This window comes from Xenopus laevis, chromosome 8S, assembly GCF_017654675.1.
Source record: "Xenopus laevis strain J_2021 chromosome 8S, Xenopus_laevis_v10.1, whole genome shotgun sequence".
Taxonomy (NCBI): Eukaryota; Metazoa; Chordata; class Amphibia; order Anura; family Pipidae; genus Xenopus; species Xenopus laevis.
Window position 1 is genome coordinate 54,793,746 of NC_054386.1, and position 25,765 is coordinate 54,819,510.

The 25,765-nt window shown below is 40.2% G+C and overlaps 1 protein-coding gene and 1 long non-coding RNA gene across 4 annotated transcripts in view; one reads left to right on the top strand and one right to left on the bottom strand.

Annotated features, from left to right (window-relative positions):
* Positions 1–25,765, top strand: part of LOC121397580 — a 106,737-nt gene that overhangs the window by 78,430 nt on the left and 2,542 nt on the right. The window contains exon 3 of one of the 2 annotated variants that reach the window (XR_005963772.1): positions 16,138–16,220. This is a non-coding gene — a long non-coding RNA (uncharacterized LOC121397580). Of the gene's footprint in view, positions 1–16,137; positions 16,526–25,765 lie in introns of those variants that run through there. The other variant, XR_005963771.1, reaches the window with a different exon arrangement.
* Positions 1–25,765, bottom strand: part of nexmif.S (neurite extension and migration facto S homeolog) — a 310,163-nt gene that overhangs the window by 57,575 nt on the left and 226,823 nt on the right. The gene's annotated exons all lie outside the window — the stretch shown is intronic.

Sequence of the window (25,765 nt, forward strand, 5' to 3'; positions counted from 1 at the left end):
ATTCTAAATGCTATTTCCTGAAAGCACACAGAAGAGATGCTTTGCTCAAAACTTGGCAAATCCAAGCAAGCAGCCCACTGTTTATTTAATATTTTGTCCAGTGTAAGCAAGGTTTTGGTGGAGTCTGTTAGGATAGCACGTACAGCAGAATTGCAGGCATCACTTTCATTTACACATATATAATGCATGGGGCAGTGTGCAAAAAAAAGATGGAATCTGCCAATTTTTGCACTTTGCACACAGCATCCTGCATTGTGTAACTTGCCCTTTGGAGTGCAGAGATCTGTGGCATGCTCTTTGGATTGAAAGCTGTGTTAGGCAGCATCATTAAAATGCGCAAGTTAAGGATTGTCAGGATGTGCAGCCTCATTGGGGCAGAAGTAGGATTGTGCCAAGCAGATCATCACAGGATAGGAAGCAGGAATCCACCCCCTCCACTCACAAATGCAAGGTCAATATCCTTAGCTTAGAGGGTATTGAATGGTGTGGGAAAAAAGGCTATACTTGGTGTAGCTGATTTTGTTCAGCCCTGCTAGGGTCCCTTATTTACCAATGTTTAGGGGTAAAACATATATGGACATGCTAGGTGGGGGACATTTTATTCCAGCTAAAATCTCAGGAGGCCTGACAATTTACTGGTGGGTGTAAGGAACCCCCTGGTTTTGAACCAGAGACCTGTTGTGTTCCAGATACTGCTCCTCCTGCCTGAGCCACAGGAGGTGGGGTGCTGTTGGTCAGGCTCCAAGATGACTGTGGTTTTGCTGCCTCCTGGTCAGCCTGTCTTAGTGCACGCCCTCTATCTAGCTGAGGGCAATTATTCATTAAAGCACTACTTTTAGGGCAGGACTACATGGCCGATTCAGCCGCGTTCCGCCACGCAGCGCGAAATCGTAGGCGTCACGTCGGATGTGACGGAAATAAGGTAAGTAATTCAATTGTCGCATTGTGTCGCAGCATTGATGCGACGCAACACGACTGTCGAATGCAGATGCTGCACGCTGCGTCTGCATCCAACAGTCGTGTCGGGTCGCATCAACAATGCGACACGATCCGACACTGACGTGACGCCTGCGATTTTGCGCATCGTGTTGGATCTCTGCTGAATTGGCCATGTAGTCCTGCCCAAAGGGATACTGTCATGGAAAAACATGTGTTTTCCAAAACAGTTAATAGTGCTGCTCCACCAGAATTCTGCACTGAAATCCATTTCTCAAAAGATCAAACAGATTTTTTTTATATTCAATTTTGAAATCTGACATGGGGCTAGACATTTTGTCAGTTACCCAGCTGCCCCAGTCATGTGACTTGTGCCTGCACTTTAGGATGGAATTAATTTCTGGCTGGTTGTTATTTCCCCTACTTAATGTAACTGAATCAGTCTCAGTGGGACTTTTACTAAATCTTCTGTTCTTAGATCTTCCAGGGAGCTGTTTTCTTGTGTTAGGGAGCTGCTGTCTCGTTACATTCCCATTGTTCTGTTGTTAGGCTGCTGGGGGGGGGGGAAAGGGAGGTGATATCACTCCAACTTGCAGTGCAGCAGTAAAGAATGGTTGAAGTTTATCAGAGCACAAGTCACATGACTAGAGGCAGCTGGGAAATTGACAATATGTCTAGCCCCATGTCAGATTTCAAAATTGAATATAACAAAATCTGTTTGCTCTTTTGAAAAATGGCTTTCAGTGCAGAATTCTGCTGGAGCAGCACTATTAACTAATGCATTTTGGAACAACTTGTTTTCCCATGACAGTATCCCTTTAAACCTGTTCCCCCAACACACCTGTGCTGGATTATTAGTTCAAACTGACTCCATGCTTTGTGATCCGTGTATTCCTGTCTTGTTCCTGAATCCTGTTATCCTGAATTCTTGTTGTGTTCCTGAGTCCCGTTATCCTGTTTCCTTGCACCTTCTCTGGTAAACCTTGTCCTGTCCCCGCCTCATTCCTGTTTCCCAGTTATCCCTCCTTAATCTGTTTTTGACTTCCCAGTATTGACCTCTGCCTCATTTTGGACTTTGCATGAACTCTGCCTATCTTGACCTTTTTGCCTGAATATCATTCTGTTTTGTCTGCCGACCTGCCCACAAAATTCAGCCCTGTACTCGGCCTTGTGTTTTGCTGCCTTTCTTTCCATCACATGTCATTGGCTCCTGTCTGCAAACCTAACAGTCATTCCTAACAGTGGGTAAGGCAATGGTTTAGGGGAGAATGGTTGGAGTTCGGGAACTGTACAGAGGTTAGGTGGTTGTGTAGCAGCAGAAGGTTTTGGTGTGGGTTTTACAAATTATTTAGCCTAGTTATTTGTTTATTATGCAAAGTGAAAGTTACATGTACAATTAACAGTGTTACTGTACTTATTAGTTAATACATTTAGTAAATAAATCCTTGGAGGCATTTTTATACCAGCATTTGTCCTCGAGGATGCCCTGGTCATGTAAAATCATATGGATTATGAAGCCTTTATAAAAAAAAATACACCAGCAAATCCAATAAAACCATACAGTGCTTTTTCAGAAAAACTATAAACTCTACAGAGACTGATGACAAGCACTCCACTGTGCTTATTTCAATAAAATCACGTAGCACTTTACAAAGACTGTTCCTCATTGACTTCAGTCTCTGTGCCAATTTATATATCCTAGGATCAATTTAATCAGGAGCTAATTAACCTGCCTGTATGGTATAAGGATGTAGGAAGAAACCAAAGTACCTGAAGGAAACTGACACAGACATGGGAAAAAATACAAATGCCTGGGCCAGCATTAACCAATGAGCCACCACCACTGAAATGTGAAACACAGATTTTTTTGTAACTGTGTTACCGTTCTCTTTTATTCAGAGGAAACATTAAACTCCTATTTTACCAGATGGAGGGCAAGAAGTTGTGCACACACAGCAGCTATCATCTATCAAAGTCCTAGGAGCAAAGAAAACTCAATGCAATGACCATTCAAAACAATGGAAAGCAGATTAAGGTCAATCAAACACCTAACCATCTAAGTCTATGTCATTTATCAAGGATAGTTGGATGCACAGTTGCTAAAGTCCTCACTGCACACTGGTTAGCTCATAAATCATGATTGAAATTGTATTTAAAAGGGGATAGTAATGAAATTTAAATAAAATTGCATTAAGCTATAGAAATATTTGTTACATAGTTACATAGTTAAATATGGGTTGAAAAAAGACAAAGTCCATCAAGTTCAACCCCTCCAAATGAAAACCCAGCATCCATACATACACCCATCCCTACTTTTAATTAAATTCTATATACTCATACCTATACTAACTATAGAGCTTAGTATCAGAATAGCCTTTGATATTATGTCTGTCCAAAAAATCATCCAAGCCATTCTTAAAGGCATTAACTGAATCAGCCATCACAACATCACCCGGCAGTGCATTCCACAACCTCACTGTCCTGACTGTGAAGAACCCCCTACGTTGCTTCAAATTAAAGTTCTTTTCTTCTAGTCTAAAGGGGTGGCCTCTGGTACGGTGATCCACTTTATGGGTAAAAAGGTCCCCTGCCATTTGTCTATAATGTCCTCTGATGTACTTGTAAAGTGTAATCATGTCCCCTCGCAAGCGCCTTTTTTCCAGAGAAAACAACCCCAACCTTGACAGTCTACCCTCATAATTTAAGTCTTCCGTCCCTCTAACCAATTTAGTTGCACGTCTCTGCACTCTCTCCAGCCCTTTTATATCCCTCTTAAGGACTGGAGTCCAAAACTGCACTGCATACTCCAGATGAGGCCTTACCAGGGACCTATAAAGAGGCATAATTATGTTTTCATCCCTTGAGTTAGTGCCCTTTTTTATGCAAGACAGAACTTTATTTGCTTTAGTAGCCACAGAATGACACTGCCCAGAATTAGACAACGTGTTATCTACAAAGACCCCTAGATCCTTCTCATTTAAGGAAACTCCCAACACACTGCCATTTAGTGTATAACATGCATTTATATTATTTTTGCCAAAGTGCATAACCTTGCATTTATCAACATTGAACCTCATTTTCCAGTTTGCTGCCCAGTTTTCCAGTTTAGACAAATCACTCTGCAAAGAAATTAAGTTAGTCTGGCAAGATCTATTACGCATAAAACCATGCTGGCACAAACTCATAGTTTGATATTTATGATTTGCTATGAATCTTATCCTTTATTAACCCTTCGAAAAGCTTTCCTACCACTGACGTCAGACTAACTGGCCTATACAGTAGTTTTGAGGCTGAGAACGGGATCCTTTTTTGAATAGAGGCACCACATTAGCAATTCGCCAGTCTCTCGGCACTATGCCAGATCTCAATGAATCCTGAAAAATTAAGTAAAGAGGTTTGCAAATCACAGAGCTAAGCTCGCTAATTACCCTGGGATGAATACCATCTGGCCCTGGACCTTTGTTAATCTTAACATGTTCTAGTCTCTTTTGAATTTCTTCATGTGTGAACCATGCATCATTAGTTGCATTACTAGAATTGGGACTGTTAAGAAGGAAACCTTCACTTAATGGTTCCTCATTTGTGTAGACAGATGAAAAATATGAGTTCAGAATCTGCGCTTTTATTTTGTTTTCATCAACCAGCTGACCCCCCTCTGATAGTAAGGGTCCCACCCCTTCCTGCTTCATTTTTTTACTATTAACATATTTAAAAAATAATTTTGGATTTTTTTTACTGCTAGCTGCAATGTCCTTTTCTATAGCAATTTTAGCTTGCCTTATAGCTTCCTTGCATGATTTATTGGCCTCCTTGTACCTTATAAATGTTTCGGCTTTACCAGCTAACTTGAAAGCCTTAAAAGCACGTCTTTTCTTACCCACCTCAACACCAACGCTTCTATTGAACCAAAAAGGTTTTGCTTTGCAATGACGTTCCTTGCTTACAAGTGGAATGTACTGACAAGTATATTTATTAAGCAGCATTTTAAAGACTTCCCATTTTTGTTCTGTGTTTAACCCTGTGAAAAGCATTTCCCACTTAATATATTGTTGGCAACATGATTTGGTAATTGACTGAGTGGCGTGAGGACCTACGGTAAATACAGGTGCAAGCAATGGCTAAAGTCAGAGTTATCCCATAAGTAAGTATTTTAAGCCATCCTATACTTGCTTCATATCAGGATATCGGCATAAAGCCGTTGGGTATGGCACCTAAGCACTGGTTTGGTCATCAGTTACTGGCTTGGGATTGATACTTGGATAGCTACTTCTCGTCATTCAAGGGTAAATTGGTCCATGTTACACCTATTAAATGGAGACATAAAATCAAAATCACAGGCAGCAGCAAGAGAGACGGAGCAGATAAAAAGGTTGCAGTGCCGAGATTCAATGTGTTACCTTGGACAATTAGAGCAAAGTGCTCTGGCCCCATTAAAGGTTTATTGACAGCTTAAATACTTTGTAAGCAGGGTTGAAGCTAATGATTTGTATATATTTATTCTGCTTTAATGCTCTGGTTGTACTATAAGGGATACCTAGCCTTCTTGGAATGTGAGTGTTGTACTGCAGAGTGAGTATTTCTTAATAGTTCCACTTTTTCAGGTTTGTCAGTGGTTGCATGAAATCTATACAAGCCCATATTTATACTATAGCCATTATATTACATTATTATGAATGCCTAGATTACTGGATGCACACCAGCTCTTCTGCCATTTTACAGAACTTAAAAGACTGAATTGTCTTCAGTGCATTCCAGCTGTGTAGTAGAACATTTGTGTTCTGGTGTTTCACAAACTGACAGAGTTTATACATTAAATGGCACTGTAGGTCTTCACTCAAACACATCTTCAAAGCTGTATCAAACAGATGAACACAGGCAGCTAAGTGTACTTCAATCAGATATAGCGCTCTGATCATAGAATCACAAAGTACAGTACCACAGAAGGCTTTAATATAGAGGGCATTCCAACAAATTGGTAAGTTGTGTAGTCTTTATTTCATCTATACAGTATATAACAAATGTAAGGTCAGTGACTAAAACAACATTTTTGGGACTATTTTTTAACACTGGTTTTACGAAATTATGATCATGAAGACAGACAACCATTGATGGGTAGGTAATGGGATTTAAAGAGGTTGAACCAAAATACATTCTGATGGAGACAAATGTTGCAGCTGATTTTTTATAAAAAGTGGGAGTATTAAAAAATATTTTGTAGCAATATTAGATTTACTCATGGGTCTGCTGGCTTCCTTCCCCTCCCAAATACACATGCTGCATCACAAAGATGCCTGTTCCATTAATATTGTCTTGTTCAAAAAGTGCTACAAGTATGGGTCTTATTATCCTGAATGCTCAGGACCTGACAAGGGGTCTTTATGTAATTTGGATCTCCATACCTTAAGTTTACTAAAAAATCATTTAAACATGAAATAAACCCAATAGGATAACTTTGCCTCCAATAAGGATTAATTATATCTTAGTTGAGATAAAGTAAAATGTACTGTTCATTATTACAGAGAAAAAGGAAAAATGTAGTATGAGAGACAGCCATTCTGTAATACAGATCATTCTGGACAACAGGTTTCAGGGTTTTCAGTTGGTTATACAATGCCTGTATAACCAACAGCAGTTGCAATGGTTAGTATATCATTAGGGTATTTTTAATTCATTGGTCCATATGTAGTAAAATAAGATGAAACAATACCATTATGAATCCTATGGCATATTCCCAATGAATTGCTTATGAGAATTCAGTGTCACTACACTGTATATTTAAAATATAGCCAATATTAATTACTAAAATTAGTTCACTATAGTATGTTTCAACATATAAATATGGCATTTTTTATGAAAGGTATAAACCGCTCAGTTTGCATTTTTTTGATGGCAAAATGTTACCGCAACAGTAGCACTAAATGAAAGAGCTGATGCCAATGTACCATTTAATATACAGTGTGTCAACTGGGTAATGTTGCTGGTAGTGAGAAGGCGAATCCTAAACCAATGTTTTTCAGTTCAGGCCCTCAGTGGAGGCCCAATATTTGTCCAGAGCCCTTTTTTTGTTCATAACAAGGTTGAAGATTATAATTCATAGTGTTCACCAAAAACTTTGCTCTAATGAGTTACCTACCAAAATGTATCTTTTCAGGGTGGGCACTCCTATCCAGGGCTCTCAGCCACCCTAGAGGGTAATGGCCTCACCCGAAGGTTCTAAACAAATGCTTCCAGCTTGCTTTGTGCAGCTGGAGATTCTTTTAGGCTGATGGTTGGTTCTTCACATCTGGGACACTTTTCTGATAAACAGAGCCTATTGCTGCTTAAGCCACATGCTCACTGTTTCGCTAATCTTTCTCCAGTGCTGGTCACAGTTATTGCTAGGGGACCCTTGTTATGCATACTAATAGAGCCTTTAGATCTCTTTTGAACTGCCTGCCTGCATACTGTGTACAAAATGAATTTCATACACACTAACTGAATCAGTGCCATCTGTGAAATGGGTATTTACGCTCCAAGCACAGGATCTTGCTTGCATGTATTAGAAAGAAAGGGGGAAAAAAGTAGTGCATTTCTTTAGATGAGCCGGATTGCTTGAAATATGATTAACAGACAAGCCTGAAATCAAGCTTGGGCAGATATAACCTCACAGCAGTGTTAGCTTTGAGTGCAGAATTCCCTTTACTTTATCGACCGTCAACAGGATGAAACAATCTAAAGTATGTGTATGGCGCAGCGAGGTCAGTTGGTCCTTGGGCTGGCAAGCTTTTATTATTTCTGTCCAATTCAGGCAATTTTGTCCATCATATAGCTGATAAAAATAGAATTTACACTGTATGTATGTATGTATGTATGTATGTATATTTTTATTTGTATAGTGCTCCTTGAGGGCAAAGCACTGTACAGCAAAACAATAAATTAGTAGTAACAAATAAGGGGTCATTGAAATAAAAAGTAACAATAAGTGCATTATTAGAAATACAATTCACATAAATATAAAATATAATTACAATATAGATTAAGTGCTCAGTGTCAAGGCAGCAAAAGGCTAGAGGATCCTACCCCATAGGGCTTACAGGGAGGGTAACATACAGACACAATTCAGAGGGGTATTATGGTGCTGCAGGTTACAGTTTGTTACACTGTACCAAGCGGTTGCTCTGAGAGGAGCGGAGGTTTTTGGCCAGGAACATATAGAGAAACAAGAGATGAGATGTAGTTAGGGGCAGAGTAATGAAGGGCTTTGAAGGTTATGAGGAGGAGTTTATAATTTATTCTTTGTTTTATAGGAAGCCATGATAAGGACTTCAGCAGTGGAGGGGCCTATACCCTTTTGGATGAGAGGAGGATAATTCTAGCAGCAGTGTTTAGGATAGGATGAGAGCATGCATGAGCGTCTTGGATTTATCAGGTGAAAGGAAGGGAAGGATTTTGGCAATATTGCGCAAGAAAAAGTGACAGGTTTTGACAGGTGTGTTAATATGATCAGAGAAGGAGACAAAGGAGTCAAAGATTACCCCCAGACAGCATGCTGAGTTGACAGGATTAATGAGCATGCCATCAATAGAGATGGTAAGTATGGGAGTAAAGTAGGACCAGGCTTAGGTGGAAAGATGATAAGTTCAGTTTTTGTTAGGTTGAGTTTGAGGTGGCGCTAGTTCGTCCAATTTGAGATAGCAGTTGAGGAGGCAGTTAGAGATTTGAGCCTCTGTTTCAGCTGTTAATGAAGGGGTGGATAAATATATTTTGGTATCATCAGCATACAGATGATAATTAAAGCCAAATGAATGGATGAGATCTCCCAAAGACAGAGTGTACAGGGAGAACAACAGCGGACAGAGCCTTGTGGCGCCCCCACATTAAGTGGAACTGGAGATGAGGTTTTGTTATCATAGGAGACAGTGAATGATCAGTTAGAAAGGTAAGAAGAGAGCCAAGATGCAGCCTGGTTATGGATGCCAAGCGAATACAGAATCTGCATCAGGAGAGAGAGATCAACTGTATCAAATGCAGATGATAGGTCAAGGAGAAGGATGGAGAATTGACCTTTGGCAACCTGAAGATCGTTTGTAACGCTGCACAAAGCAGTTTCAGTAGAGTGAACAGGCCAGAAACCAGATTGCAGAGGGTCCAACAGATCATGGGTGTGTAGAAAATTAGTAATATGGGAGAACACAATACGCTCTGGAGTTTAGAGGCATGTGGTAGAAGGGAATTTGACAGACAGGATGGGTCAAGCGTGGCCTTTTTAAGAATAGGCTTTACACAGGCCTGTTTGAAAGGAGAAGGGAAGGTTCCAGAAGCTAGAGAAGAATTGAAGATTTGAGTAAGTAGTGGTGTCAGCTCTGTAATACAGTGTTTGAGCAGAGAAGAGGGCATAGGGTCAAGGAGGCAAGTTGTGAGTGGGGAGGACAAGAGAAGCTTGGAGACTTCAGACATTGTTACCGGAGGGAAGGAATCACGACATGCAGAAGGGGGCTTAGGGAGGAGGAGCTGGTTTAAATTAGTAGAGGTAGGGATCTGATTGCAGATGGACTCTACTTTGTCTAAAGAAATCAGCAAAGTCCTGAGGAGAGTGCGTCAGGTTGACTGATACTGTTGATGAGGGATGGAGAAGAGTATTGAATAGAGAAAGTCGTGGGTTGGATTTGTGATTGTTTATAAGGGTACTGTAGTACTCTTGCTTGGCCTTTGACAAGGCAGAATTGAGGCAGGACAAAAGAAATTTATAGTGAATAAAGTCTGCGGCATTTCTTCCACATACGTTCAGCAGATCTTGTACAGGAGCGTAAGAATCTGGTTTGTGAATTCAACCAGGGTTGTGGGTTCTGAGCACATATACGCTTAGCCTGTAAAGGGGCAAATGAGCCAATGATTGAGGATAGTATGTGTGTGTACACACACAGAACAAATATGTACATAACAAAGCCAGAACAAGGGTTTCTTTACTTTCCAATATGCTCTGCAGCAGCAGGCCTTCAAGTCTTCAAGGTATCCATGCTATAGTCATGTTCATATTGAAAGTCACTGTCCTCCACAAACAGATGTGGAGTAAAATAAAGAGTATTAGAGTTGAATTCCTATGGCCTACAGTCTACTGAAGATTTCAAAAGCATGGGAATGTCTTAATGCAAAACTGACTTAAGGCTGCTCATTGGTTTAAGGTGATACTGACACTAAAAATGTTCTTTTCAAAATATTATCTACATTAAAATTTACATATAGGTCACGTTGATAATTTTTTGCTGATAGTTCTGCTTTTGTAAGTAATTATTAATTGCAAACACTTTTATGGCAAAATTATAAATAGCATTCAAAGACAATATTATGAGGGATATAAAAAAGGTTATTTTCTGGTGTCAGTGCAACCAGTGTATTCCAGAAAGGTGAATTTATTAGATGTGTCTCTGCTTTTTCAAGGGATCTGTTACCTTTCTAAGGGTCTGCTGTCCGGTGCCTACCACCTAAAACTTCCCTGGTTTCCTTACTATTTCTCTATTCTGCTTTATCTCCCAAACCATTAAAACCCTACTTGACTTACTGTGCATCACAAGCGATCTACATATGAAAGTGACCCATTGATTCCTTTCAACTGCCCAGGGTACCAGGCAGTTGCGTAACAATGAGCTGCGGGGCCCCCCTGCCAAAAAAGTCTTAAGAGGCGCCCAACTCTAGCTCCACCCCCCAATAACAATTACTTTTTTCAACCAGAATCAATTCCACTTCTAATGCTTTGCCGATAGAAATATTAATACCACCAAGCCAAAACATGAATAAAACATAAACAGATGGGATAGAAAAATAATTGGAACAATGATTATAGCATAAAAATTAAGGTTGAGCCTTACCAAGTGACACATATATATAAAAGTCATATTCCAATCCTCTTTGGTCCACCATAATGTACATACCAGAAAGTGCTGTATACAGTGTAGAGAGGTCAATGCACCATGGTCATGTAATGATTAAAAACTAACATTTGTTTTTTCAGTTTGATATTGAAACCCATTATCTTCATTGAGCTTCACAAGTTTTTATTTTACTGTATGGCAATTTGCAACCAAACAAATAACATTTCCCACTGCTGTGAATAACAAAAGTAAATTTTTGAAAGTGCTGCATACTACTACACTACACCAGTAAACCTTTGAGGGCATTACTGCAAAGTAATCATCACTGTCATTTGAGAGAGCCTTGGGGTCAATCAACTGATATAGCAGGCATCTTTGCACATTTTCCTTACCCCTTATTGCTTGTTCAAGTAGGGCTTTGGTTATATTGTCTTCTTGTCTCAAGCATAACAGTTATTGCTTATCATGTAGACTCAATAAGGATAGTAATTAGGTTTTAGGGGACAGGCATAATTTTGAATGAAACAAATGGGTTATCAGGCAAATGACTCCATATCATATCTGTGTTATATATATATGTGGTATAACACACTTTTCATCTGAATCCACTTGCTTCAAATAAGGTCTACCCTTACTACCTCTCCATGAAGAAGCCATCCTCACAGAAGTCCTCACATAATCACAGGAAACAGAGATTGAGCAGATCCTGGAATGTTAAACAGCAGCAAATAAATTCTCCCCCATACTTGATGTAATGCATCTTTCACACAATAGACAATATACAAATATACAGTTGCTGAAACTGAACATAAGGAAATGTATTTCCTAACCATTGCAACCAGAACTTTACTTTCCCTTCTTACTTTTAGTAGACTGAGCAAATCTAAATGGTGACTGGTTGCTCTTTGCAACCACACTTGTCCAATAAAGTTATATATTTTGATAAACACCAAGATGCCCTACCTACAGGTCTTTATCTAGGGTGTAAAAGGGTGCTTGGAGAGTTGGAGGATTAATGAAGAGGAATATAGATGGGACATGGCTTCTATTGCCTATAAAGTCACATAACCTTGACAATTTCTTCAGTTAAATTGCTAAACCATCGTTGCTATGACTTTAAGCCTGGCGAAAATGGGAAAATAATGCCAGCCATTCTGGCCAAATATGATTTAACTACCCATGTACTGGCCTAGAGAGAAAGACAAACTCTGCTTGCATCCTGCTTAAAATCAAAAAGATTGTGATCAGATGTATAGATTAATATGTTTAACCAATGAAAGTGGCTGGCCATGTACTGTATGTGGTCTTCACTTTTGATGCAAAGCCCCAGTGACCTAGTCCTTTGCAAAGTGTAGGTTCCCTGCATCAAGCATTCATTTTCTTTTCATTTGTCATCATTATTTTTCTTACTTTAAACCAAAGTGTGTCTAGTCTCTTCTGTTAACTATTAGGATTCAATCTATGTTCATATTCCTCAAGCTTTGCTGCATAGTTTTCTATATAAAACAGTTGGCTCTAGGTTATGATACATGAACATTTTCGACACTTGGGCAGAAAACTGCAGGTTTGGTCCTGTCATTGCTAGAAATGCCCTCCAGGAAAATGTGCTGGAAAAGACAAAGCGGATTTATATGTATATAGAGGAACAGATGACATATTATGCTAAATTCCACCTTCCTGGGAATTGTCATATATGCCACATTGCCTGTACACTGGCTCTATGGTATGTCACAATGAATCACAGCTGTGCTAAGGGAAGCTGCTTTACCTGCCCTGTAGTTTAAGGGAAATAAACAGAGTTGCGTTCTTTTTAGAATAATACTTTCTATTTCTGCTTTTTAGTTTACTTTGCATACTAGTTCCAAATAGTCATTGCACAAAGCCTACCCTCCCTGAGAGAGTCATTACCCTGGTGGCACTAGACCTTATGGGTATGGGTGTCTATCTCTACTAGAATAGAGATAGATACCCACTCTACCCACTCTGCTGCTAAATTCATTGTTAAGACTAATCTTTTCATGCCATATATTGTCAGTCCCAACTATTGCTTACTCTACTATAGAACCCACAAAAAATCTGAAACTGAAAGAAAAAATAACAATAAATGTCAAGAATTTTCGTCCATGTTCTATAGTCTTCAAAAGCTCAAACTAGGGCATTTATAAAGTACTTACTATCACTATTATACACCTCTACAATACCACCAACTCAAACACTCATTATAATACTACTATTGTCCCCACTACTACATTTAGACCACGCTAAAACAATCTTACTAAATAGCACCCTACTGTCTTTTGTCTTCAGTTTTCACATGTCTCATTAAACATAAGAGTTGTGTTATTAGTGTGGTTCTACTGAGGTAATACTACAGAGACGGAACACTGGGAATATCTGTGACTTCCTTGTCATAGAAATTTGAAATGCAAGGAATCAGCCCACAGCCAATTAGGATGGGATTTGAAATTATTTTATTCATTGTCCTATATATTTCTGGAGTCCTACTCTGAAAGCAAGCAATGGTGAGGCACAACCAAAAAATGTTAGTACCTCACAAACGCAATCATTTTGCATGTTCTATAGAAACAATCATTGCCAAATATATGGGCTGTTACAAACTTTAAGCTCTACAATCTATTCTAAACAGGATAGCTACAAACAGCCACAAAGGGACTCTTTCTATAACCGCTGCACTTCCTTGATGTATGAGCAACCACTATACGGAATACGTTTCATAAAGTGCCAGCTAAACAGATTTTCCTCTCTAGATAGATTCCCACAGCATGGCCATATGCACTGTGAAGAGAGCTATTATACTACATGGCAACATGTTTTACAACTGGCTGCTGCCTTTTCATCAGATGTCATAAAAAGACTAAGGGCATTATAACTAACTGTAACATATGCACACAATGATTGTAGCAGATGCACAATACCCCGGTGCCCTACAACGCACTACAAGGCAAATCAATAATTGCACAGACACAGAAACCTGGTGCAATGCCAGGACTTGAGGAATCAGATCATTTTCTAACATAAAAGTTGGGAACTTCATGTATTTGCCACTGTGTCATACCTGGCAAGATTATAAACATTAATAGCTATGGTATTAACAGCTATGGAACACATGTAGGTGACTCCAGAATTAACAACTTTTAGGTACAGCATGAGTCAGGAGTCAATCGCCATGATAAATAATAATACAGATTCAGGGTTTTTAAGGCACTTGTGGGGATGAAAGCACCTTTTGTAATAACTTTGTACATCTCTGTGTTGTGTGTATAGGCCCAAAATGACGCCCCTTCCTGATTAATATCTGATATTAGATTAGAGAGAAAAATCATGGCAGTAGAGGACTTTTTTTGTGTGCTTGGATCAGCCACTTGGGTGGCCAAATATATGCTCTTTCAGTGATCTCCTCATGTGTGACCTAATTCATTAATGGACTAACTGGCTATTCAGGGAGAAAAAAAGAACCAGATTATCACCACTGAAATCACATACTGTACCTCCCAAAATTTTGGAAATAGAAAGAGGGACAAAAGATTTGCCACACACTGCCTACCTCCACAGAAAAAAACTGTTTTCTACAAGAACTAGTAGCTATGAGACAATCAAATTAATCTTTTGCAAATACAGGTACAGGACCTGTTATCCAGAATGGTAGGGACCTGGGGTTTTCTGGATAATGGATCTTTCTGTAATGTGGATCTTCATACCTTTAGTCTACTAGAAAATCATGTAAACATGTAATCATTTTGCTTCCAATAAGGATTAATTATATCTCTGTTGGGATCATGTACAAGCTACTGTTTTATTATTACAGAGAAAAAGGAAATAATTTTTTAAAATATGAATTATTTGGATAAAATCGTGTCTATGGGAGATTGCCTTTCTGTAATTGGAGCTTTCTGGATAGCGGGTTTATGGATAACGGACCCCATACCTGTACACTGCTGGGTAACCATCGGCATTCTACAAGGTGTTTTCAAGGCAGCACTGACTTAATTTTTTTTAAAAAGAGTCTTCCCCTGACTGTTAATGGTTTTGCTGATCACTGCCCACAGGACTTATCATTTGTTTAAACTAGTCATTTCTAAGTACATTCTTTTTTGCATTTTAAAAAAAAATCATCTTGTAATAAGAGTGACACAGACTCTGGCATCTCCAGACCAAAGGACTAACTAATGTGTTATTCTTGAAATAGTTACCATGGGAAGCTTTAAGGGTAAGGCCAGACGAGGAGATTCGGGGAGATTTTGTCGCCTGGCGACTTATCGCCACGTCTTTTGCGCGACTATCTCCCCGAACTGCCTCAGCGTCTTTTCCCCATAGGCTACAGCGCAAAATCGCCTGCGCTAATGCACACGCGGCGATGAGTTTTCAATAGTCGCCCAAAGTTGCCTCACTGAGGCAATTTTGGGCGACTATTGAAAACGCATCACCGCGTGTGCATTAGCGCAGGCTATTTTGCGCTGTAGCCTATGGGGAAAAGACGCTGAGGCAGTTCGGGGAGATAGTCGCGCAAAAGACTTGGCGATAAGTCGCCAGGCGACAAAATCTCCCCGAATCTCCTCGTCTGGCCTTACCCTAAAATTGCAAAAAAAAAAAGTATTGCCAATTATCTATAGTGATACTTGATGTATAGGGCAGGTAACAGAGATGGCGCTACTGCAGTTTAACATGTCAATGTCAAATGTCCTTCCACAATAGAGAATAGTAATTAAAACTAGATGCTTAACTATGTCTAAACCAATTTTTGGGTTGGAAAGCTGATTTCCCAAACAAAGGTTCAAGTAAGCCCCTTCTACAGATAGGTAAATTGCATTTAAGATGAATGAGGTACTGTGAGCACAAGGTAAGTACAGATTGATATGAGATGCAATTGAGTTCCATAGAAAGTGTATCGGCTAATTGACATGGGAGGTATTGAACCTATATCTGCAACAAAATTCAACCTCTCTTGCACATTGGGCTAAATGGACCTGTTTACTAGCGACTGTTTGGAACATCAGAGCTAGAAGAAATGTAAAAAAAGATTTGGATGCATTCTTAAAATCTTTTTTGCCTATAAATGTATTTCTGCACATAAAATGCATCACAACTGAGTCATAGTTTCTTGTATGGCAAAGTAAAATATAAACAATAAGGGGAAGGGGGGAGATGATTTTGCATACACCAATTTTGGCAAATGTATTCTTTGAAGATGGAATTAGAGTGGGCCTCGGCAAGTTGTTTTAGTTAAGGATGTTAGAAGTAGATTACAGGGATTTAATATCATTGTGTTCTGTTCTGACTACAGGATGTCACGCAGTGAGACAAAACTTTGATATTTCTTCTTTTTTTCCTTTAGTTACGAGATGTCGACAAAAAAAAAGAAAACTGCAAAAATCAGTCCCTGAAGGCCTACAGGAAAAACAAAAGAAGGCAGCAGGGGTCAGTCTCATGCAGAGCTACTGGGAGAAGTGTAACTCACGCTGACCTCATTCTCAGCTCATGGACCAATTAGCTGCAATTCTGCCTATTAGTTGTGGAAAATGCAGAACAATTATGAAGAAAACACAACAGATTGTGCACAGCATACTCAGCAGACACGGAGCTGCCAATCATCTTCATACCCCCTATGTTCCAAGCATTCAGTACAGCAATGTTATGATCACAGATGTCTTCCAAATTTAGGAGTGTTTGGTTAATTTTTTTTTCAAATTGACAAAAATTCTATTAAAAACAAGCTCCATACACCTGGGAAAAATACATTTTGCATTAGTCAGCGATTTGATCAAAGAAATTAAAAATCGTAATGCTCTGAAAATGGTCTACAAGTCAGAGCCCACAATTATATCTATTCACAATTATATCTAAATCTCAAAATTACATCTGATTGGCTGCATCTGGTAAAGAGTTTAAGATGAGATTTACGCATTGCCCAGACTAGGCAGCAAAGCATGAGGTTTAAGACTTCTGAATTTTGCTTATTATTTCTATATTACAGTGTCGTCAGCAAAGAGTTATGCCGCTTCCTGATCTCTGCATTTGCTACGTTTTTGCAGATATCTGATTGCCCTGGTAACGAAGCCACTCTGCTATCTTAGAATGATTAATCACGATTAGTATAAATATGGGTTCTTTGGCCCTTGTTGGCTTCAAACTGTTTGCCACAAAATTATTTCTGAAAGCAGGGAGTTTGGTTTAAGCCAATCCACCTAGCATTGGCTGCTTCTTTTGCAAAGCATTTGTTAAGTAAATCCTGCAAACCATAGGATTTGTGTTCATACTGATGAGGAGGGATTGGGAAAAATGAATAGTACTATACCATATTTCATCAGGACAATTTATACTTTAAGATCACCATTAGCCTGGGTACTTCCCATTGTCCAACACAGGCAATAGCCTTGCCTAGAACTTTCCTACTGAATTCTGCTGGAGCAGCACTATTAACTGGTTCATTTTGAAAAAAAAATAATTTTTCCCATGACCGTATCCCTTTAAGTCAAGGAAAAGAAAAAAAATTCCCTGAATTTATCTCCTCTACAAACGTAAATTACTTATTATAAGCATATTATTTCATATATATTAATTGCAGAGATAGCTATTGTTAGGCCGTCTAGCAGTTGTTGAATAACTACACCATGTCAAGAAAAGCTGAAGAACTTAATGTTCAATAATGGGGATTGGATTGCAGTGATTTTACATAGTTTCAGTAGATACTTGCATTTCTTACATATTGTCTAGGACCACCCCATTTCTTTCTTTCTTTTTTTTTTTCAATTTTTCTTTTTATTGAGAAAATTTTACAACATCTTGAAAAATAGCATAGTTATACACAGTGACACAATGAAAAGAACAAAATAGCATATGGTCAGTAGCATGAGTACGGAGGTTCTGATGGATTCATTGATGCTATACATGTTAAGGAGTTCTCGGTTTCTGAAGTAATGGTCCAGAAGGGCAGCCATGACCCTCCAGAGTGAATCCAAGATACAAGATTAATTCACAATTCCTCCACCTATAGAGGAAGCAACCTTATGTCTACTGTGTTTTGAATATGTTTAGAACAAGAAAAGAAAGAGGTGGGAAAAGAGAGGGAGAAAAGGCTTAGAGGGTTCCCAACACGGATCAGTGGGTTTGTCATTTTATTGGTAATGGTACATACCTGACTATCTCTCGCTAATTGAGATAGGAGGGAAGAAAGATCCAGCTCCGGAGGCGAGGTATATCTGGAAGATATTGATTTTGGTTTAATGTGGAACCCAAATGTTACTTATTAGTATGAGCGTAGAAGGTGGTCCGATCACATTGAAGTTTTGGTTCGGGTATACACCTCTCAGAGGTCACTAATTCTCTAGCCATATGGTTTTGAATTGGTCTGTTTCCATAAACTGGAACCAATAGTACCATTTCTTTGTGAACTGTGTGGTATCCTTTTCTGAGTTAGACTTAAGTTCCTCAAATTTCTGGATCTCCTTTACCCTGACCAGCCATTCATTGATAGTAGGGCTTAGTGTAGATTTCCAGTGGAGGGGAATTAATGTTTTCGCTGCGTCTAGCAGAATGGGTGTAAGGGATTTCCGATAGCCTTTCAGTGAGTGGATAGTGTCGTGTAATAAAAAAGCTAATGCAGTATTGGGAATGCTATCGCCCATAAGTGTTTCAATAGTATCACGGATAGAGGTCCAATAGTCACTGAGGGAAGGGCAGGAGTGAAAAATATGAGTGAGCGTCCCTGGGTGTTTTTTACATCTCCAGCATAGAGGGGAAGCAAAGAAAGGTGAATATTTTGGCTAATTTGGTCGGGTTACGGTACCATTGTGTTAGCAATTTATAATTGAGTTCCTGTAGCTTTGTGCATCCGGAGGTTTTATGAGTTAGTTTTATTATTTTATTCCAGTTCTCGGTAGCTATGGGTATGCCTTATTCCATATCCCATTTTTCCTTCAATTTCGGTAATGGGTCGGATCGAAGTTGTTGAATGAGTTTATATAGAGTGGATAAGCCTCTCAGGGGCGCCACTTTCGATACATGCGCCATATGCGCTCGATAGGTGTCGGGTCTGGTCTTACATTATTATGAGGGAAGTAGGAATGAATAAAGTGTGTGATTTGTCTGTATTTAAATCAGTCTAGATCCGTGATCGGGCGGTTTGGTATCAAATCTTCCAGGGTTTTAAGGGTATTGCCTCCATAGAAGGAGGAGGATCCTTGGTGGAGTCAATAGCCCATCCTTTGTAGTTGCTAATGGTTTGTTTAACCATTTCCCAGTTTTAGTATTAGAGTCCCATATTTGAAGGGTGTATGTAAGCTTGGTATCGCCTTTATATGAAATTACTCTATTTTGCGGTGAGAGCCACTGGAGTGCCCACAATGGGGACACTGCTGAATTTTGTTCAACTCTTACCCACAGTTTATGCAGTCTGGAAGACTCAGACCTCCCTGGTCTTTGGGGGCCGTTAGCGTAGATCTAGCTATCCGCTGTGTTTTATTGGCCCAGATGAATTTGGTGGTGAGTGCCGTCAGTTCCTTGAGCATACCAGGAGGTGGGGGATATGGAAGACACTGGGAGATATATAGGAATGGGGGGTAAAATATTCATTTTGAGAATATTGACTTTGCCTATACATGAGAATGAAGGTCGTTGCCAGTTTTTAAGGTCTTGCTTAACTGCTAGCAGGAAGTCTGTGTAGTTTCACTGTAGTTTTTAAATCTGGAAATATCTTGATGCCTAGGTAGGTGAATGTGGTTGTGCTTTTTATGGAAAAGTTAGACAGTAGGTCCGTATATTCCAGGACAGGGATCGATACGTTTTGGGCAACTGACTTGGATAAATTAACTTTAAAATCACTTACCGAATTAAAGAGTTGAAGTTCAGCCATAAGATTAGGAAGGGAAATTCTAGGTTGTCTAACAAATATGAGCAGATCATCAGCAAATGCTGCTGTTTTGTGTATTATTTTTCCAATTTGTATCCAGTGTATATTGGGGTTTAGGCGTATCCTATTGAGAAGGTTTTCTATGGAGAGAACAAATAAGATTGGGGAGAGTGGGCAGCCTTGGCACGTTCCGTTTTTTATTTGTATGGGGTCTGAAAGGTGACCATTGACCAGTATTCTGGCGGAGGGTTGAGTGTATAGAGTTGTAATCCAGTTGCGAAGTTTTGGGCCTATGTTGATGTCTTCTAAAGTGGCATGTAGGAATGACCAGTCAAGTCTATCAAAGGCTTTTTCCGCATCCAGGGAGAGAAGCATGAGAGGGATGTTATTATGTTTACAATAATGTGTAATGCTGAAGAGCCTATTGAGATTATCTCTTGCTTCCCTCCCTGGAATAAAGCCCACTTGTTCTGGAAATATTATTGTGGAAGCGATCTGTGTTAATCTATTGACAAGGAATTTTGCGTAAAGTTTAATGTCAGTGTTCAAAGGGGAAATGGGTCTGTAGCTTCCAGGGTCTGCAGGGTCCTTGCCCTTTTTATGAATAAGAGATATGTAGGCTTCTAAGGCTTCAGGGGGTACTGCAACAGTTGGGGAGTTGGAATTAGCCACCTCTAGCAGGTGGGGCAGGAGCTGATCACTTAGTTCCTTGTAATATGAAATGGCGAGGCCATCGGTGCCTGGGGCTTTACCTGATTTAGTTGTTTTGAGGGTTAGTAGGAATTCCTCTGTGGTTAAGGAGGAGTCTAAGATATGCTTTTCATCTTCTGTGATCTTGGGTAGGGCTGCCTCTGCAATATAGTCTTTACATGCTTGGAGGTGAGGTGGTGGATATTTGGGGGGAGAATGAATTTGGTAAAGCTTGGTGTAAAAGTGTGTGAAGCTGTCAGCTTTATCTGTGGTAGAGATTGCCAGAGTACCTCCAGGTTTTCTCAGTTTGGTGATGTGATTCCTGAGTTGTTTTTTCCTGAGAGCAGAAGCGAGTACGCGACTGTATTTGTTGCCATGTTCGAAATATAGCAATTTACATAATACATAATACATTCTATTGCTCTGTTGTGATAAGAGTACTGGAGATCTTGTAGTTGTTGTCTAGCTATGTTTAGGTCTTCGAGGACCAGATTGAGGTGGGATTGTTTGTGTCGGCTCTCTAAATTGTGGATTTTTTTGAGTTTTGGCTAAGTGGCACCAACATAATGTTTACCTTAAGGCGTTTCATATCTCTGAGCAGATTATGACGTTTGAGTGGTGTATTCAGGCCCCTAACATTCAATGAGCCGATGGTTAGATCACCCATTTGTTCTGAATTGCGGTGTCTGGCTGAGATGACCTCATCTCCGGAGATGAGCTCCCTTATGAGTCTGATGGCGTGCTGAGAGGTCGCACTAACTGATCTCTCCCGGTCGGAGCCGACAATCTCAGCTGCTATTGAGCTTCCAGACAGCCTGAAAGATGGGGAAACATTATAAAAAAAAGCAGAGCTGAGCACTCATGCTTCAACACAGAATAGCCAAAGCTCAATGTCGCCATTTCTTCATAAGCGCCACAGCCTCAGAATGATCAAGCATGCATCCAAGATGGCGGATGACACAGGCCGCAGCCCCAGTCCATCGGGCTACGTAGTTTTGGGATATAGCACGACTTCAGCCCCGCCAGACCTACAAGCTATATTGGCTGCTCTTCCTACCAAAGAGGACTTCAGGGCCATGGCCAAAACAATCCAAGAGGCACACAAGGTGGACCTGGCAGAGATCAAGGCTGACATCCGCGCCATAGGGGAAGCCCAAGGTATGTTAGAGAGCAGGCTCGAAGTAACAGAGAAGGCCCATAACACCCTCACCCATAGGGTTAACGACCACCATAGATATCTATCTCCTACGCAAGCACATGAAGGATTTAGATAATAGGGGTCGACGCAACAATTTGCGTATACAAGGCATCCCTGAATCTGTCCAAGCCGCGGACCTACCTACTACCCTGCGCACCCTATTTAACGCTATCCTGGAAGTTGACGCAGATACTCACTTGGAACTGGACAGGGCCCATAGATCTTTAGGGTCATTCAACAACAGGTCTGAAAAACCCAGGGATGTTATTTGTTGCGTCCACAAACACACAACCAAGGAAGCATTTATACGGAAAATGCGCAATACGGAGACCTACAAATTTGGGGACTATGAGGTATCTATATACAAGACCTAGCCTGGCTCACTATTCGACAAAGAAGATTGCTGAAACCCCTCACCACGGTACTTAGGAAAAAGAGCATCGCTTACAGATGGGGCTTCCCCTTCGCCTTGATAGCCACCAAGAATGGCAAACAATATAGCCTGCGGGAGCCGGATGAAGTAGAGGCATTCTGTGCTCTCACTGGATTTACCGTTGCCCGATCTACAAGGCTGGAGAGAGATGGCATACAATGGGGATTTCCTAGACCCAATTCCCTTACAATCTTGGCAACATTCCCACAAGAAACGGAAACAGCTGGAAGATACAGCTTCTGACAGATCAAACTTAAGGACAGTGACTCTGACCATTTGGATACATCTACTCTTCTAGGGAGGTGCCTAGAAGAGCAAGACCCTAATTTTTGCACAGATGAAGACCTAATATCACTACTCAGTGAAAACTACGCTTCGAGCGTTTTGATCCTAGAGACAGACTTTCGATAATCTGTACCCTCAACAGAGATACTGCGAGACTACACCTTATACCCCACTACCCCATCCCTCGTCTGAAGACCTAGAAGATTAATCGCCCATAATCCTCTTCTCCCTTGTCTGTTCTACTTAATTGATGTTGGTAACGCAACTTGAACACAGCATGTCTATCATTTAAGTATAGAAGAAGTTGAGACTAGGCAGATACAGTGTATAGTGGAGGATCCCCCCCCCCCAAATTTTTTTTTAAAAAAAGGGGGTACCAAATGCCTCCAATTCCTACTAAACTACCCAACTTCCTTTACTCACTTTCCCACCATGTCATGGGGAGTCCCACCATTCCATAGAAGTTTTAGATGTATTGAATACTCAGTCCTAACATATTCCCCTGTTGTTGTTCTCTCTTTTTATGTGAAACGGCTCTCTGACCCGGGAGAGCAGAGAATTGTTGATGTCTTTTCTGCTTTGTTTTTCTTACGGCGACACCTTCGCCCACGACCCCATGAGTATACCAATAGGGTCACCACAACCAGCTATGGTTATAGCTGATATTGTGATTTGGTTATTTGCTTACGACTCTGTTTTTGTCTTTTCTCACCCTACACTGTCTACTTTCTCACTTAACCTTTTTCCCACAACGGCTCTATATGACTACCCTTTGATTTACCAACAGGACTGATCCATTTCACTAAAACTATCCTGTTCAATGGTGTGGCAATCAGTGAGCAAGTGTGGTGGCAGAATAGTTTGTACCGTTGCCTTTCAGCAGTTTCTTTGAGTTTACCTTTGCTGTGTTGAGCATGGCACATCAACATTGCTTTCAGCATTTTCTAAATATGAAAGACATGTGTTGGTATATGTACCTCATACTGTACACTAATCAACAGATTATGTTTCAGTGGAATGTAAGGCAACCCCTGGTCCAGTGTCCGAAGAGATGTGAGGTTATGTCAATCTAAAACCCTACCATATGTACAGCTTTCAGGCATGTGAAATAAAATTGGCCCAATGCTTTATATATTATTATACTGTATGTGCAGGACTGATGCACATGTTCAGAGGCCCAGCAGCCCCATAACACTAGAGAGTCACATACACCTGATGTGGCAGTAAAGAATGTTTCCATTAAATTAATCCAGTGGTATAATTGGGCAGATCAGGAGTGTAACAAGCCATATTGGGGGAATAACACCTGGCTTTTTAGTCCTATCTTTATCCAATCTTGGTGGCAACCCTAGATTCTAATATAAGAGAGAGGGTATAAGAGAGGCATCATTAATAAACACATAGAGGCATTTCCAATGCAGGCCTCAGTGTGCAAAGTGCAAAAGATGGTCAAAAGCGATAATTTTGTTGCACACTGCATTCTGCTATCTATGTGAGCATTGAAACTAAGATGGAAACTTGCAGGGAGTCTTTAACAATAAATTCTGTTTCTGAACTGGTGGCAAAGGGCAATATTGCTACATGCTCCTGAACACCATAGATGGTATTGATATCTCTACTATTAGCACAAACTGTACAACTGTGCAATGATTTGATGTTTGATGTATGGGTCTATAATTCCAGGTTTATAATTCCATCCTAGAATTATCCATATTTACAAGGCATATTCATAAATGCAAGCAAAAATGCTAGTAAAATTGCACCCATCAATACACACTTCTTTATACTTGCCAAAATGCTAGTTTTCAGTGCAACTGGAGGCAAGTCCTCCCTGCAAGAGGCCTATAATTATGTAGATGCTATTGCACATAATTTACTAAATTAGAAAATTTTGCACCTAGAGAAAATTGTCAACATTTCTCCACTAGGACTTTGCACTTTCTTCTTCTACCGCTGGGCTACTTTTTTTATTTAGGAAAGTGGATAGGGTAATTTGTCGTCCGGATCGCTACAACCGAACAGTTTGCTGTCTACCTGGTGCAAGGGTTCGGCATGTGGTTGATCGGATAGACAAATTATTGGGTGGGGCTGGGCATGACCCAGCTGTCTTAGTGCATATCGGTACTAATGACAAAATGAATGGTAGATGGAAGACCTTAAAGAATTATTTCAGGGATCTAGGCTCTAAGATCAAGGAAAGGTCTTCTAATGTCATCTTTTCTGAAATTTTGCCTGTGCCACATGCAAGTTTAGGAAAACAGCGGGAGTTTAGGGAGCTAAATGCGTGGCTCAAGTCTTGGTGCAGGAAGGAAGGGTTTGGGTTCCTAGAGCACTGGGCTGATTTTTCGTTGGGGTACAACCTATACAGTCGTGACGGTTTGCACCTCAATGGCCGGGGGTCCGCGGTGCTAGGGGAAAGAATGGCTAAGAGGTTGGAGGAGTGTTTAAACTAGGCAAGGGGGGGGGGTGGGTGAGATAAAGAATTATGGGGAAGCTAAGGTAGACGGGGCAGTGGGGTTAGTAAGGGGTCATGGGGGGAGGAGTGAGGGGGGCAAACAGTTTACCAGCTAAGGAGGTCCCTCTGTTACAAGGAAAACAGAATAATACTAACTTAACGTAATCTCCACTAAGTAATGCAAATTTCAAAAGTAAAAGTAGTAACCTCTGCTGTATGCTGGCAAATGCACGGAGTTTGACAGGTAAAATGGGAGACCTAGAATTAATTGCATGCTCTAAAAAAATATGATATAATTGGTATCACCGAGACCTGGTGGGATGAAACATGTGACTGGATTGTGAATTTAAATGGTTACACCCTTTTTAGGCAGAGGGATTAAAAAGGGTGGAGGAGTGTGTTTGTATGTAAAGCCTGAATTAAAGCCATGCGCTAAAGAAATAACAATAGCTGGCACTGGTGAGGGTGTAGAATCACTCTGGGTAGAAATTTTGACTGGGCAAAAGGTAACAAAAAGAATTATCATTGGTGTATGCTATAAACCACCTCGTATAAGTGTCGAGTATGAAGCCCAGCTACTCTTGCAGATACAAGCGGCTTCACAGCTGGGTCAAGTTGTTGCTATGGGTGACTTAAATTATTCAGACATTGACTGGGGTAATGGGGTTGCTAAGACAGAAAAAGCTAGTAGGTTTGTAAATATGCTGAATGACAACTTTTTATTCCAGTTCGTTCAAGAACCTACTAGGAATAACTCTCTTTAGGACCTTGTAATAACTAACAATACTGAACTCATCTCTAACATTTGTGTGGGTGAGCATTTAGGGAATAGTGATCATAACATGGTCTCCTTTGAGATTCTGTTGCAGAAGCAATTCTATAAGGGAGTAACTAAAACACTAAATTTCAGACGTGCAAACTTTGACAGTATAAGGGCATCTCTGCAACATATTAAGTGGGAAATGCTTTTCACAGGGTTAAACACAGAACAAAAATGGGAAGTCTTTAAAATGAAAAATAAATAGTCAGTATATTCCACTTGTAAGCAAGGAAA